This window comes from Oreochromis niloticus, unplaced genomic scaffold (assembly GCF_001858045.2).
Source record: "Oreochromis niloticus isolate F11D_XX unplaced genomic scaffold, O_niloticus_UMD_NMBU tig00001679_pilon, whole genome shotgun sequence".
Lineage (NCBI taxonomy): Eukaryota > Metazoa > Chordata > Actinopteri > Cichliformes > Cichlidae > Oreochromis > Oreochromis niloticus.
In genome coordinates, this window is record NW_020327449.1 from 3,079 (window position 1) to 17,112 (window position 14,034).

Sequence of the window (14,034 nt, forward strand, 5' to 3'; positions counted from 1 at the left end):
CTACTACTGTATATTAACTTTCTAATTGTAATTTTCAGCAAATGACTGAATGTGAGAGAGTTTAATGACAGGAAAGAAGGAGCAGTGAGAGCAGAGATCTCTCAGAATTCTGTAACAGATAGATCAAGTACTGGTACTTGGATTTCTGAAAACTTGGAATCTGAAAACTTGGATTTCTGAAAACTTGGATTCTGAAATTAGAGCGCTTGGGATAGAGGGATACAAGATAGAATGGCTGTCAAATTAGATAGAGCAGTAGGGATAGAGGGATACAAGATAGAATGGCTGTCAAATTAGATAGAGCAGTAGAGATAGAGGATACAAGATAGAATGGCTGTCAAATTAGATAGAGCAGTAGGGATAGAGGGATACAAGATAGAATGGCTGTCAAATTAGATAGAGCAGTAGGGATACAAGATAGAATGGCTGTCAAATTAGATAGAGTCGGGAGAGTGATAGGATAGACAGAATTGCTTATAATGATAGAGAGAGAGGATCTTCTGCAGCAGGTCACCTGTAAGACACAAAAGGCCTGGAATTAGTTGTATTTCCAATATGCTTGGATTTACCATATTCTTCAGACTACATGGCACACCTAAAATCCTGTCATTTTCTCAAAAATATACAATGTGCCTAGTGTATCGATTCTGGTTATGCTTACTGACCTCAAATGGGATTTCTGTGGTACACAGAAATCAAAATTCTGTCAAATATTTTAGTAAGACTTCGGTAAGCTACAAAGCTGCGCTGCTTGATGTATTGTCAGAGCATTATGGCTACCATAGTCAGGACCCTCGCACAGTAATTCGTACGGTGCTTCAACATAACATTATGGTGTGTGTACAAGGACCTGGCACGTGCTAAGAGACATGCTTATGAAGCAGATTTCAAACTGATCAACCCATGAAGAGTTTGATGGATTTGTGGATGAGGAATGAACTGAAAAAGTGAGTGTATTGTTCTGTATTTTATGTGTTACAACTGAACAGTGTTGAGAGTTGTTTGTGAATGACTTGAATAAAGTTTGACTTATCTGACTGTTTTGTTTGGCTTAATCTGCCTTAAAAACAGACTTGTTTATTGACATTATGCCTTATAATTTCAAAAATACAGTACATGTAGGGCTTTAAATACTAAAGAGTTCTACAGTAAATTATTGGACTGAACAGAATGACAATGTTTAACAAATGGTGGTGGAACCTGTTATAAGGACATTTTTGCGTTCTATTAAAACACTAAACTAAGTCTATAAAGTCAAACCAAGACGTGCTGCTACAGTAACTTACTGTAAATATTATATGGTCCTAATAAACCCGCACACTGAGGTTACAGCAGACAGTTTCAGGCCTCCTGCTTTAAACACTTTATATCCATTAAACTCAAAATTATCTATTGACTGGCCAAAAAGAACACAAAACCTTTCTCACATTTGCCTAAAAACATCTTGATGATCAGCAAGAGCTGTGCGGACTCACTGTACTAAACCAAATCTTCTAAAGTGAGAGAAATATTTCAGAAAAACACCAGCATTAAAGTCAAACATGGTGCCATTACTGTGATGGTCCAGAGTTCCTTTACTACTTCAGGACCTACATCAACTCATCAGGTCCTGAGTTTAATCACACTTGGGATTTGCAACAGGAAATTGATCTGAAGCACACAAGCAAGTCCAACTGACTAATCAGAATCTCGACTTTAATGAAATTGAGATCCTTCAAATGATTTCAAAACACTATTTTTGACCTTAATTAAGGCAACTCTGAAATTAAAGTGGACCAAAATCCCCCAGTGATGTAAATCAGTCATTACTAGTTACTATAAATGCTTGATGGTAGTTGTTGCTATCAGGGCTTTCACAGCTGGGTATTAGAGAACAGATAGCTGTGGTTTGGTTTTCTCTGCTTCATACATGAAATCATCACTTTAAAACTGCTTGTATTTGTACTTATCCAGGTCGTCCTTGTTAGAAGATTTGAAACATGTGACGAAAAACCATAAACAAAATAAATCTGCAAGAAAGAAAGACTTTTCCCAGCACTGTACCTCAGACAAAACCTTTACTTACCAGACTTGAGACGATCAGATCAGCAGTCTAGACAAAGGAACCAAAACATCAGATAACTGTTTAATGATTCAGACTGTTGAGCCTCTTCACACACAATCCAATTTACTGTGACATTAAATAACTAGTCAAATCCTCCATTTCTTCATGCCTTTATGAACTCACTGTAGTCTAAAGAGGGCACAATTTAATTGCAGAGTCTCAGAATAGGCACCAATATTTGTTGGCACAAATGCAGGATATACCAAATATTTCGTACACAGAAGCTTTGTGGCTCCAACATTTTCTATCACAAGTCAGTTCTAATAACATGTGAAGAACGACAACTTTTAATTTTTTTGTCTGTTACTTAAATCCACAAACATAAGGAGAAAATGAACAACTGTATAAAGACATCTGACATTTAACTATGTTTGGATTTAATAAGCCATAAGAAATTTAAATCATACATAAATGGGCTACTAAACTTCAGGGACATTTTCAGGGACAGTCAGAGGCCCTGTGTGGGGGCTTTGCTGCTACAGGTCACAAATCCTGTGTTTTTGCCAATCAGTAAATGGAAACGTATCACAAAAAGTCAAACTACTGTATGTAAGTCGTCAAATATGCTACGCAATGCCAGGTTCATACTGCTTCAATTACAATCACTGTTTACTTACCAGCAAAGGCAAAACCAAAGATCTCTTTCACTCTGTGTAACAAAAGACAAAGCACAAAAATACAGAATGAGACAACTCAAATCAGCATCACAGTCAATACTACATCAATCTGTGTAGTCCAAAAGATTCAGTACACTTCTTTGTTTACCACAGCAACAAACAACTCACCTCTTTTTTCTACACCTTATTAAAGATTACTGTCTTCATTAAGGTAAAATGTGGTTTCATCCATTTGTAATAAGCCACACAAGTTTCTCAGCTATGTGATAGCTCTAATTTCATAAGCAATGATTTGCTACACCTAGCACTGCACACTTTATCAAATTCTGACATCACAATTTCAAAGCATGAACAATCATAAATGAAAGATTGGGTGATATATTTGTAGGCTTTAACATTTGAGTTGGTCTGCATTCAAATTCTGCGCCCTAAAAATATCACCTGCACACAGTATCATTTAATATGCTGTTGTTTTAAATATCTACATATCATATTAATAATATTAATGGCGCACTGCTGCATTTTATTTATTTGAAGGTGGCCTTTTTTTATATTTCATTAATTTTTCACAAAGTGAGAAGTTAAACAGAGCTGCAGGTGTAGGTTTTATTTAAAAAACAACCTGCACAAACAAGTGTTAAACAGTTCTTAAAAATTTACTAAAAAACTAAAATTAATTAATTTAAAAAAAAACTTCTTCTTGTTAAGAGATGTTATTATTCTTATATTATGTGTTTTATCCTCACTCTCTCTCCCTTCTGTTAATTAACCCACAACACATACACATCCGCACAGGCACGTGACTCTTTTTCTCCCGGTGTTCTGGGAATCCATCCTACCGTTGTGTCTGCGCATGCGCACAACACGAAATTCAGTGGCAAACCGTCCTACCTTTGTGAATATTAGCTAAAAAAAAATGCTGGCCGATAGCATTCACTGCCAAACCATCCTACCTTTGTGAATGTCACCTACAAGCATTCTTAAACAGCTAAAATTTAGCGGCAAATCGTCCTACTTTTGTTAATCTGAGCTAGAAGCATACTTTCATAGCGCCATTTAAGTGGCTTTCAGTCAGAGGCGGTAAAATGTCTCCTTTGAAGTTGCCGACCCTGCTGCTTCAACAGCTAATCAGTGGCTCTAAAATGGTGGCTCATTACCTTACAACCTAAAGAATGAGGCCGTTTTAACTGACTGATTTGTGAAGAGGAGAAAGACAGCTTCCCTAAGAGACTCAGAAGCACTAACACACCGAATGAACCAAATAAAACCACACAATAACTGTATTATACAATCAAATGAACCATATTAATTTCACACTGGGCCTTTAGGACCGCTAGGCGTTAGCGCTTAGGTTGTTAGGGCTAGCTTACCAATACTTGTTTAAATACTAAAATTACAACATTTCACTAAAAAAAAGCAGCCATTGTGTTACTTTAATATGACTTATACTTTCACTGGCTTTACAAGTCACAGACAACAACTCGGTAAATCACTCAAACAGCTTATAGACATTTAATTTCAGAGAAGAGAAGCAGAGCAGCTTACCGGGCCGGCAGGGATCAGCAGAGAGTGGGCGGAGATGGAGGAGTGAGCCGGCGACGTAAAAAAAGAGGCATTCACGGGTAGTGGGAAACTCCGTTATTACACAAAATTGGCATTGAAAACGTGAAAGATATATATGTAAATTTAAATATTATTATACTAGATTTCTTTGCAACAGAAAACAACTAGCAGAAATTTAATTCTATAAGTTGAATCAATATTTCAAACAGGATTATTTGAATTTGAAGTAATGGTTAAAAGTCATAAATAAATATAAGGTCATTATGTTAAAATGTAGTGTATTATGATAAATTTATTTAACTGGCTGGAGTAATAAGAACCGTCTTCTCCTGAACAACAACACCAAGGGGCTGGTGTTGATGTTCACCTGAGCATCCTCACAGGACAGTAGGAGCTTCAGAGGCTCACCTCACTGCACTGCAGGAATCAGAGGTTCAAGAGGTCCTTTAACCCCACTGCCATGAGACTTTTTAACAGCACTCCTGACATGTTCATTGCACATTTATTTATTTTATTCTAATATGTATTGGTTGTAATCATATGAATTCTGACCTAAATGGACTTGCACCCACTTCTTCACCCCTGCTGCAGTGAGGTAAATGTGTGGCTGTCTCCAGCAAGACTCTTCAGTGAGGGTTTTAAAGACAATCATCTAAACCAGGGGTCAGCAACATTTAAGACCTGTTAAGGTTCAAAAATATAGGGAAGGAAACACAGGAGGAATGCAAGTAACCACATTGGTCCAAAGGGTAAAGACGATGATTTTAATGAAATGACACGCGTGGGAGAATGAGCGGACTCCGTAAGCAGACAGCCCCACAATCTCATCCTCCTAACATCAAAATACAGTTTTATATGCATCAGAGTATATTTAGTGACGCCCCCTCATTGCGTCATCACATACATCAGCTTCAAAACCACAAATGTTCTGTTCGACAACCTAAGGCCCAATTAAAAGTACACTGGCTTCCATCTTCTCCCCGGTGGTTTCCCGTAAGCCAGCTCAGCTCTCGCATCGTGCATCTACTGCTTCATCAGTCAACTTTCACCTACACCCTAACAGTGTGTGTGTGTATGTCTCTGCGCGTGCACAGAGTGTGCATCTGCTCTCTGCACCTTAGTTGACCTCACTTAGGCAACCAGGCTAAGGCCATCCTGTGTTGTGATGATCTTAACTTCTATGTAAAATGTATAAACTCATTATACAAACTCAGACTCTGGTTTTGGTTTCACTTTTGCAAAGCCTGCAACTTCAAAAGCCTATAACTTCCTGTCTCATTTTGGAGTTACTCTTTCACCCTGCAGTCTGCATAAACATTAACATTAACATTAACATCCACAGTTTAAAGTGGTTCTTTTTACTGGACCTGTAATAAAGGCTATAACCATATATATTACATGATTATGATGCAACAGTAATGACAGTAATAACAGAAATAACAAAATAATAAAAATAGAATTAATAAAAATAAATAATAAATGGAAATAACAAAAATGACAAAAAATAATACTTCGTTCCCAACAGACCCAAAAAGCCATTTGGACCCGGTTTGCACGGAAAAGAAAACACTGGGAGCCACAAATACTTTTTGACATCTAAAATGAAGATAACACTGCACACATTGTTTTTTACCTTTATGCTTTGTATAAACAACTATAGTGTGTTGTGTATGAAATCCATGAAATGCTACAAAGTAAATGAAATTTTATTCATGTAATGGACATTTTGAACTCTTAAAAAATAACAAAAAATAAAAGCATCCAGTCGAAGGTCTCTCTTAAAAGAATTAAAAAGCTGAACTTGAATTGTCCATGTATCAAACAAAAACTGATCCTTATATCACCTTTGGGCTTTCGGGGCATATAGAACCTTGACCTGAATTTAAAGAAATAATTGGAAAATAGCACTATGCTCTTAAAAAATGAATAACAAATATTCGCAAAATATCTACATAAATAATTTATGTGGCCTGCAGTGCCGCTGCAAGAGAGGTGATCGCACCTGACGTCATCTGCAATCATGCCTCGGCACCTTAAAGTCTGTGCTCTCTCTGCTGTTGTGTTATGTGTCGAACTGTGTGCTGTGTGTACATTTCCTAACCGTAGGGGCTAGAACGGTCATTCTTACACCGTTTTGTTCAGAAGAGATGGGGGAATCTTCAAGTGTTGTCTATTAAATTAATTTAAAATAAAAATATGATTTTTTTAGAGATATATGACATGGATGATTGGTCTGCTTAGAAGCCATGAAGACCCCAATATGCAAATTTGAATGCCTCAGTCCTCAGACATGATTGGCTGGCTGGGAGGCCGTACAGGCCCTGATTTGTAAATTTGAATGTCTCAGACCTCAGATATGATTGGCTGGTTGTGAAGTCGTGCAGGTCCTGATATGTAAATTTGAATATTACAGTCCTCACAGAGGATTGACTCCCTGGGGACCTGGCAGAAATATATAGAAATACTATGATTACCCAGAAATATTGCATTTAGTAGAAATAATATGTTTTAGCACAAATACTATAAAATGGCAGAAATACAATAATTAAGCAGAAATACTATATTAAGTACAAATCCTATAAAAAGCAGAAATACTGTACTATGATTTGGTAGAAAAACTATAATTAATCAGAAATACCATATTTGGCAGAAATACTATATTTACCACAAAACTTATAAAATAGCAGAAATAATATGATTTAGCACAATAGTAATAACTTAAATAGAAAAATTGGAAAAGCAAAATGGACAGCTGAAAAAATGCTGAACATGCTAAGGATCCTTCAAATGTAATTGTTAAATGAAAAAAAATCAGCAAAAAAAAGTATAACAGTCACACAATCACAAATATGGACACATATGGAAGCACACAAGCACAGAGAAACACACAGGATCAAATTCAGTCAACCAGTCTAAATATATTGAATTTGAATCTTACAATGAGATCATCCCATAAAAAGGCTTTCTCTCTCTCTCTCTCTCTCTCTCTCTCTCTCTCTCTCTGTCACACACACACACACACACACACACACACACACACACACACACACACACACACAGGGAGAGAAGAGCAACTAGGTCAGTCAAGCAGCCTGGGAGCTGCTAAATTTGAATCCACCAATCAGAGAGGCTGTGTACTTTTTCCCGCCAAAACAGGTGCAGCCGTTTTTACACACACAGAGCACAGAGACAGGATTTCTGCAGTGAATTTCTCATAGTGAGGATTCCTCTCAAACAAATGGCCATAATTTCCTAACCGTAGGGGCTAGAACGGTCATTCTTACACCGTTTTGTTCAGAAGAGATGGGGGAATCTTACAGTGTTGACAATTTATCATTACAATATGAATTATTGAAGATATTTGACTTATAATGCACCATAACTGAGTAGAGGCAAAGCGAAAACTGCCTTGACTTGCCCTCAAACAACACTTTCTAACTCTAAATCTATTTGGAGTATAGATATCATTGTTTCACCGTAAGACACAGCAGGCTTTGGTGAACAGTCATGGAAATTTTCAGGTCTCTGTGGAAATCTATCAAAAAGATATGACGAGAGAAAAAAGTGCCTCATTTCAAGAGTTTGAAATCTGAAGAAATCTGAGCGAGGGACAAATTTCCTACCCTCAAACAAACCCAATTCATGGCCAAATGGTAATAGATGAGAAAAAAATTCTTGAATTGTGAGCGTCAGGAGTGTCTGAAGATATATTGGCACAAGCCTCATGTCTTAACTTCGCTTCGTTGGGGAGATATGACGATTCGAAAATGCCTCTCATTACAGAAATCAAGCGGTGGTTTTGAACAAACTCTCCATTGACTTTCTATGGAGAGTTTTGAGACTTTGTGTTGGTCTGAGGAGATTTGCCAAAATTCTATAAATCCCACAACAATGATAGTGACATTTTCTGAAAGCCAGCAAAAATACCTACGTTTTGATGTATAATTTGTGGAAGTTAATTGAAAATTGAGCAAGTAGCAAGAAGTTGTTCGGACATGAAGAGAAGACTGCAAAACCTTCAGTGGCACACTGAAAGCCAAGTGCATAGCAACCATAACAACGCATGTATTTTGTGAAAAATCACACAAATGAAACTCAAAACTTGAAGAGGGATAAGATGAAAACGGTAACAGATATGAAAAAGCTGAATCATTCAAGAGTAGCAGAAAAATTTGTGAACATTTTAAAGTTTGAATGGTTGTTCTAGGTGAAAGTATGAGAAAGTAGTTAAGTTTCAAAAACAAGCAAGTTTTAGCAGAATTGCGGAAATTTCCCATTCATTTCAATGGGACAAATTAAAGGAAAAAAGCTTAATATTTTAAAAAAGTATAAGAGTTAAAAATACCAAAAGTCATAGCCATCACTAGCAGAAATAGCAGAATAGTTTAAAATTTGAACGGTGAAAATCGGCTGAAAATTGTGAAAGTAGTTAAGTGCCAAAAAAAAGTGCAAAAGTGGCAACTAGAATAACTAGAAAAATTTGCATTTCCTGCGAAAATGCAGTGTGGATGCTTTAAAGCTGAAGCTGTCTGCTGAAACTAGCTGAAAAAGCTGAAAAGTTGCAGAAATTGTAAAAACTGTGCAGAAGCAAAGGAACTTTGCTAAAATGTAGTGACTTAGCAGAACTGCAATATCTTAGAGGAAACATAATACTTGGCAGAAATACAATAGCATAGCAGAACTTAGCAGAAATATTGTAACTTACCAGAAACACGATAACTTGTCAAAAATACAAGAATTTAGGAGAAATTGTATAAGATAACAGAAAGAATATATTTAGCCAAACATTCTTAAACATTACAGAAATACTATGATTTAGAAAAACAGTACAACATAGCAGAAATGCTGTGATTTACCAGAGACACTGTAATTTACTATGAATATTTTAATTTTATATGAATACTATGTTTTAACAAAAATACTCCAGTTTAGCACAAATATTATAACATAGCAGAAATACTATTCTATACCAGAAATGCTATATTTAGAAAGAAAAATATAATATAGTGGAAATACTATGATTTAGCAGAAATCCTACAATATAGCTTAATAACAATGATTTAGAAGAGATACTGTGATTGAGCGGAATAGTAATAACTTAAGTGAAAATATTGGAAAGGTAAAATGACAAGCTGAATAAAAAGGAACATGGTTAAGTTCGATGAAAACTATTTGTTATTCACCTGTGAAAAAATAAAACAAAAATACATTTAGAAGAAAAACAAATAAGAACAGTCAACAGATACATAAGAAATCAAATATAGATACACAAATGTACAGAGAGAGACACACAGGCAGGGTCTATGCCAGTCAACCAGTCTGAATATATTACATTTTTATCCAACAATGAGATGCTACCCTAAAAAGGGTCTTTCTGTGTATCTCTCTCTCTCTCTCTCTCTCTCTCTCTCTCTCACACACACACACACACTCTCACACACACACACACACACACACACACACCAGCAGCAGCAGCAGCAGAAAGTGAACAGGGGCTGTTAACAGCATGTTTCTAGGTCAGTCTTGCAAGCCTGGGAGCTGCTAAATTTGAATCCACCAATCAGAGAGGCTGTGTGCTTTTTCCCGCCAAAACTGGTGCACCAAGTGCAGGCTTTTACACATGCAGCACAGAGAGAGACAGGATTTTTGCAGTCTATTTCTCATAGTGAGAATTCCCCTCAAACAAACAGCCATGAATTTCTAACCGTAGGGGCTAAAACAGTCATTCTTAGACCATTTTATTCAGAAGACATGGGAGAATCTTGAAATGTTGACCATTTAAAATAAAAATATGAAATATCATAGATATATGACATAGATGATTGGTTGTCTTAGAAGCCATGATTGCCCCAATATGCAAATTTGAATGTGCCAGGCCTCAGATATGATTGGTTGTCTTAGAAGTCATATAAAAAGCAGTAAAACTGTACTATGATTTGGTAGAAAAACTATAATTAATCAAAATACTATATTTGGCAGAAATACTATTTTTTAGCAGAAACACTATATTTAGCACAAATCTTATGAAATAGCAGAAATAGTATGATTTAGCAGAAATGCTGTATTTAGCACAAATACTGAAAAGCAGCAGAAATGCTATGACTTAGCACAATAGTAATAACTTAAATAGAAAAATTGGAAAAGCAAAATGGACAGCTGAAAAAATCCTGAACATGCTAAGGGTCCCTCAAATGTAATTGTGAAATGAAAAAAAATCAGCAAAAAAAAGTATAACAGTCACACAATTACAAATATGGAAACATATGGAAACACACATGCACAGAGAGACACACACAGGATCAAATTCAGTCAACCAGTCTAAATATATTGAATTTAAATGACAGACAGACAGACAGACAGACAGACAGCAGCATCAGCAAGTGAACAGGGGCTGTTAACAGCATGTTTCTAGGTCAGTCAAACAGCTGTGAGCTTCTCAATTTGAATCCACCAATCAGAGAGGCTGTGTGCTTTTTCCCGCCAAAACTGGTTCACTAAGTGCAGGCTTTTACACTGCAGCACAGAGAGAGACAGGATTTTTGCAGTCTATTTTCATAGTGAGAATTCCCCTCAAACAAACAGCCATAAATTTCTAACCGTAGGGGCTAAACAGTCATTCTTAGACCATTTTATCAGAAGACATAGGGGAATCTTGAAATGCTGACCATTTAAAATAAAATATGAAATATTAGAGATATATGACATAGATAATTGGTGGGCTTAGAAGCCACGAAGGTCCCAATATGCAAATTTAAATGTGCCAGGACTCAGATATGATTGGCTGCTGGGAAGCCATGAAGGTCCAATATGCAAATTGAATGTGCCAGGACTCAGATATGATTGGCTGGCTGGGAAGCCATGAAGGCAACAATATGCAAATTTGAATGTGCCAGGACTCAGATATGATTGGCTGGCTGAGAAGCCATGAAGGTCCATATGCAAATTTGAATGTGCCAGGACTCAGATATGATTGGCTGGCTGGGAAGCCATGAAGGCAACAATATGCAAATTTGAATGTGCCAGGACTCAGATATGATTGGCTGGCTGGGAAGCCATGAAGGCACAATATGCAATTTAAATGTGCCAGGACTCAGATATGATTGGCTGGCTGAGAAGCCATGAAGGTCCCAAAATGCAAATTTGAATGTGCCAGGACTCAGATATGATTGGCTGGCTGGGAAGCCGTCCAGGTCCTGATATGTAAATTTGAATATTAGGACTGACTCCCTGGGGACCTGGCAGAAATATATAGAAATACAATGATTACCCAGAAATACTGCATTTAGTAAAATACTATGTTTAGCACAAATACTATAAATGGCAGAAATACTATAATTAAGCAGAAATATTATATTAAGTACAATCCTATAAAATAGCAGAAATAGTATGATTTAGCACAAATGCTGTATTTAGCAAATCTTATAAAATAGCAGAAATGTATGATTTAGCAGAAATGCTGTATTTAGCACAATACTGAAAAGCAGCCAAATGCTATGACTTAGCACAATAGTAATAACTTAAATAGAAAAATTGGAAAGCAAAATGGACAGCTGCAAAAAGTCCCACAAGCCAGAGAGACACACACAGGATCAAATTCAGTCACCAGTCTAAATATATTGAATTTAATCATACAATAAGATGCTCCCATAAAAACTCTCTCTCGCCCTCTCTCTCTCTCTCTCTCTGTCTCACACACACACACACACACAGAGAGAGAAAATCAAGTTTCTAGGTCAGACAAGCAGCTGGAGCTGCTAAATTTGAATCCACCAATCAGAGAGGCTGTGTACTTTTTTCCCGCCAAAACAGGTGCAGCCGTTTTTACACACACAGAGCACAGAGACAGGATTTCTGCAGTGAATTTCTCATAGTGAGGATTCCTCTCAAACAATGGCCATAATTTCCTACCGTAGGGGCTAGAACGTCATTCTTAGACCGTTGTGTTCAGAAGAGATGGGGGAATCTTCAAGTGTTGACAATTTATCTTGAAATATGAATTATTGAAGATATTTGACTTCTAATGCCCATAACTGAGTAGAGGCAAAGCGAAAACTGCCTTGACTTGCCCTCAAACATGCTTTGTAACTCAAATCTATTTGGAGTATCGATATCATTCTTTCACCGTAGAGACAGCAGGCTTTGGTGAACAGTCATGGAATTTTCAGGTCTCTGTGGAATCCATCAAAGATATGACGGGAGAAAAAGTGCCTCATTTCCAGAGTTTGAAATCTGAAGAAATCTGAGCGAGGGACGAATTTCCTACCTCAACAAACCAATTCATGGCAATGGTAATAGGTGAGAAAGAAATTCTTGAATTGTGAGCGTCAGGAGTGTCTGAGATATATTGGCACAAGCTCATGTCGTAACTTTGCTGCGTTAAGGAGATATGACGATTTGAAATGCCTCTCATTAGAGAAATCCAGCGGTGATTTTGAACAAGCTCTCCATTGACTTTCTATGCAGAGTTTCCAGACTTTGTGTTGGTCTGAGATTTGCCAAAATTCTATTATACAGAAATACTGTAATCAGCACATATACTGTAACATGACAGAAATTCCTCCACTTAGTAGTAATACTATAACATAACACAATATTATGATTTGGCACAAAACCATGATTTGGCAAATACTATGATTGAGCAGAAGTACTAGATGTAGTAAAGTACTTTAATTTAACAGAAATCAATTATGGAGGAGTAATACTTTAAAAAGGGAGAATATTGATAGACACACACCATACACGAGCCTAAAGGGAACAGTATTTGTGCCATGAAGTGTAAACAAGAATCTGAGGTCCATATTAGAAAAGCTGGTAATCATAAAGTTTGCAGAATTGTAATAATGATCAATATGAATTAGTGGTCTGTGACAGTGTATTAATTTGTAGGGAAAAAACATGTTGACCAAGGTGGAATTGAACCACGACCTTTGGGTTGCAGCCTGTGTCATTACCAACTGCGCCACTGGGGAGAGCGAGCGCCTGGAAAACAGGGTGATGAGCAGTCAGAATTAGATTGCGGTGAGAGGCGAAAAAACGCCGTTTTTTGGAGTTACAAACGTCGTGTAACTCAAACTAGGTGGACTAGAAGCATAATTCTTGTACTGGGTGAATCAGCGTACTTTCGTGTACTTTGACTGTGATTTGCATTGCTCTTTGTAATCTGTCGCTGAGATATGACGAGAGAAGAAAGGGCAGACCTCAGATATGATTGGCTGGCTGGGAAGCCGTGCAGGCCCTGATATGTATTTGTATGTATCAGTCCTCACAGAGGATTAGCTGCCTGGGGACCTGGCAGAAATATATAGAAATAGTATGATTAAGCATAAATACTACATTTTTTAGAAAAACTATATTAAGCAAAATCCTATAAAAAGCAGAAATATATATTAAGCAATATAAATATCCTCTAAAAATCCTATAAAAAGCAGTAAAACTGTACTATGATTTGGTAGAAAAACCCTAATTAATCAAAAATACTATATTTGGCAGAAATAGCAGAAACACTATATTTAGCACAAATCTCATTAAAATAGCAGACATAGTATGACTTTGCAGAAATGCTGTATTTAGCACAAAATACTGAAAAGCAGCAGAAATGCTATGACTCAACACAATAGTAATAACTTAAATAGAAAAATTGGAAAAGCAAATGGACAGCTGAAAGAATCCTGAACATGCTAAGGTCCTCAAATGTAATTGTTAAATGAAAAAAATCAGCAAAAAAAGTATAACAGTGACACAATTACAAAT

The 14,034-nt window shown here is 36.7% G+C and overlaps 1 long non-coding RNA gene across 1 annotated transcript; it reads right to left on the bottom strand.

Annotated features, from left to right (window-relative positions):
* Positions 1-376: 376 nt before the first annotated feature.
* On the bottom strand, positions 377-5,847 carry LOC109198891 (uncharacterized). Its single transcript, XR_002059434.2, has 5 exons — positions 5,812-5,847; positions 4,267-4,965; positions 2,722-2,753; positions 2,066-2,092; positions 377-514 (listed from the first exon to the last, which is right to left on the bottom strand). It is a non-coding gene; the product is annotated as an uncharacterized LOC109198891 (long non-coding RNA).
* Positions 5,848-14,034: the final 8,187 nt, after the last annotated feature.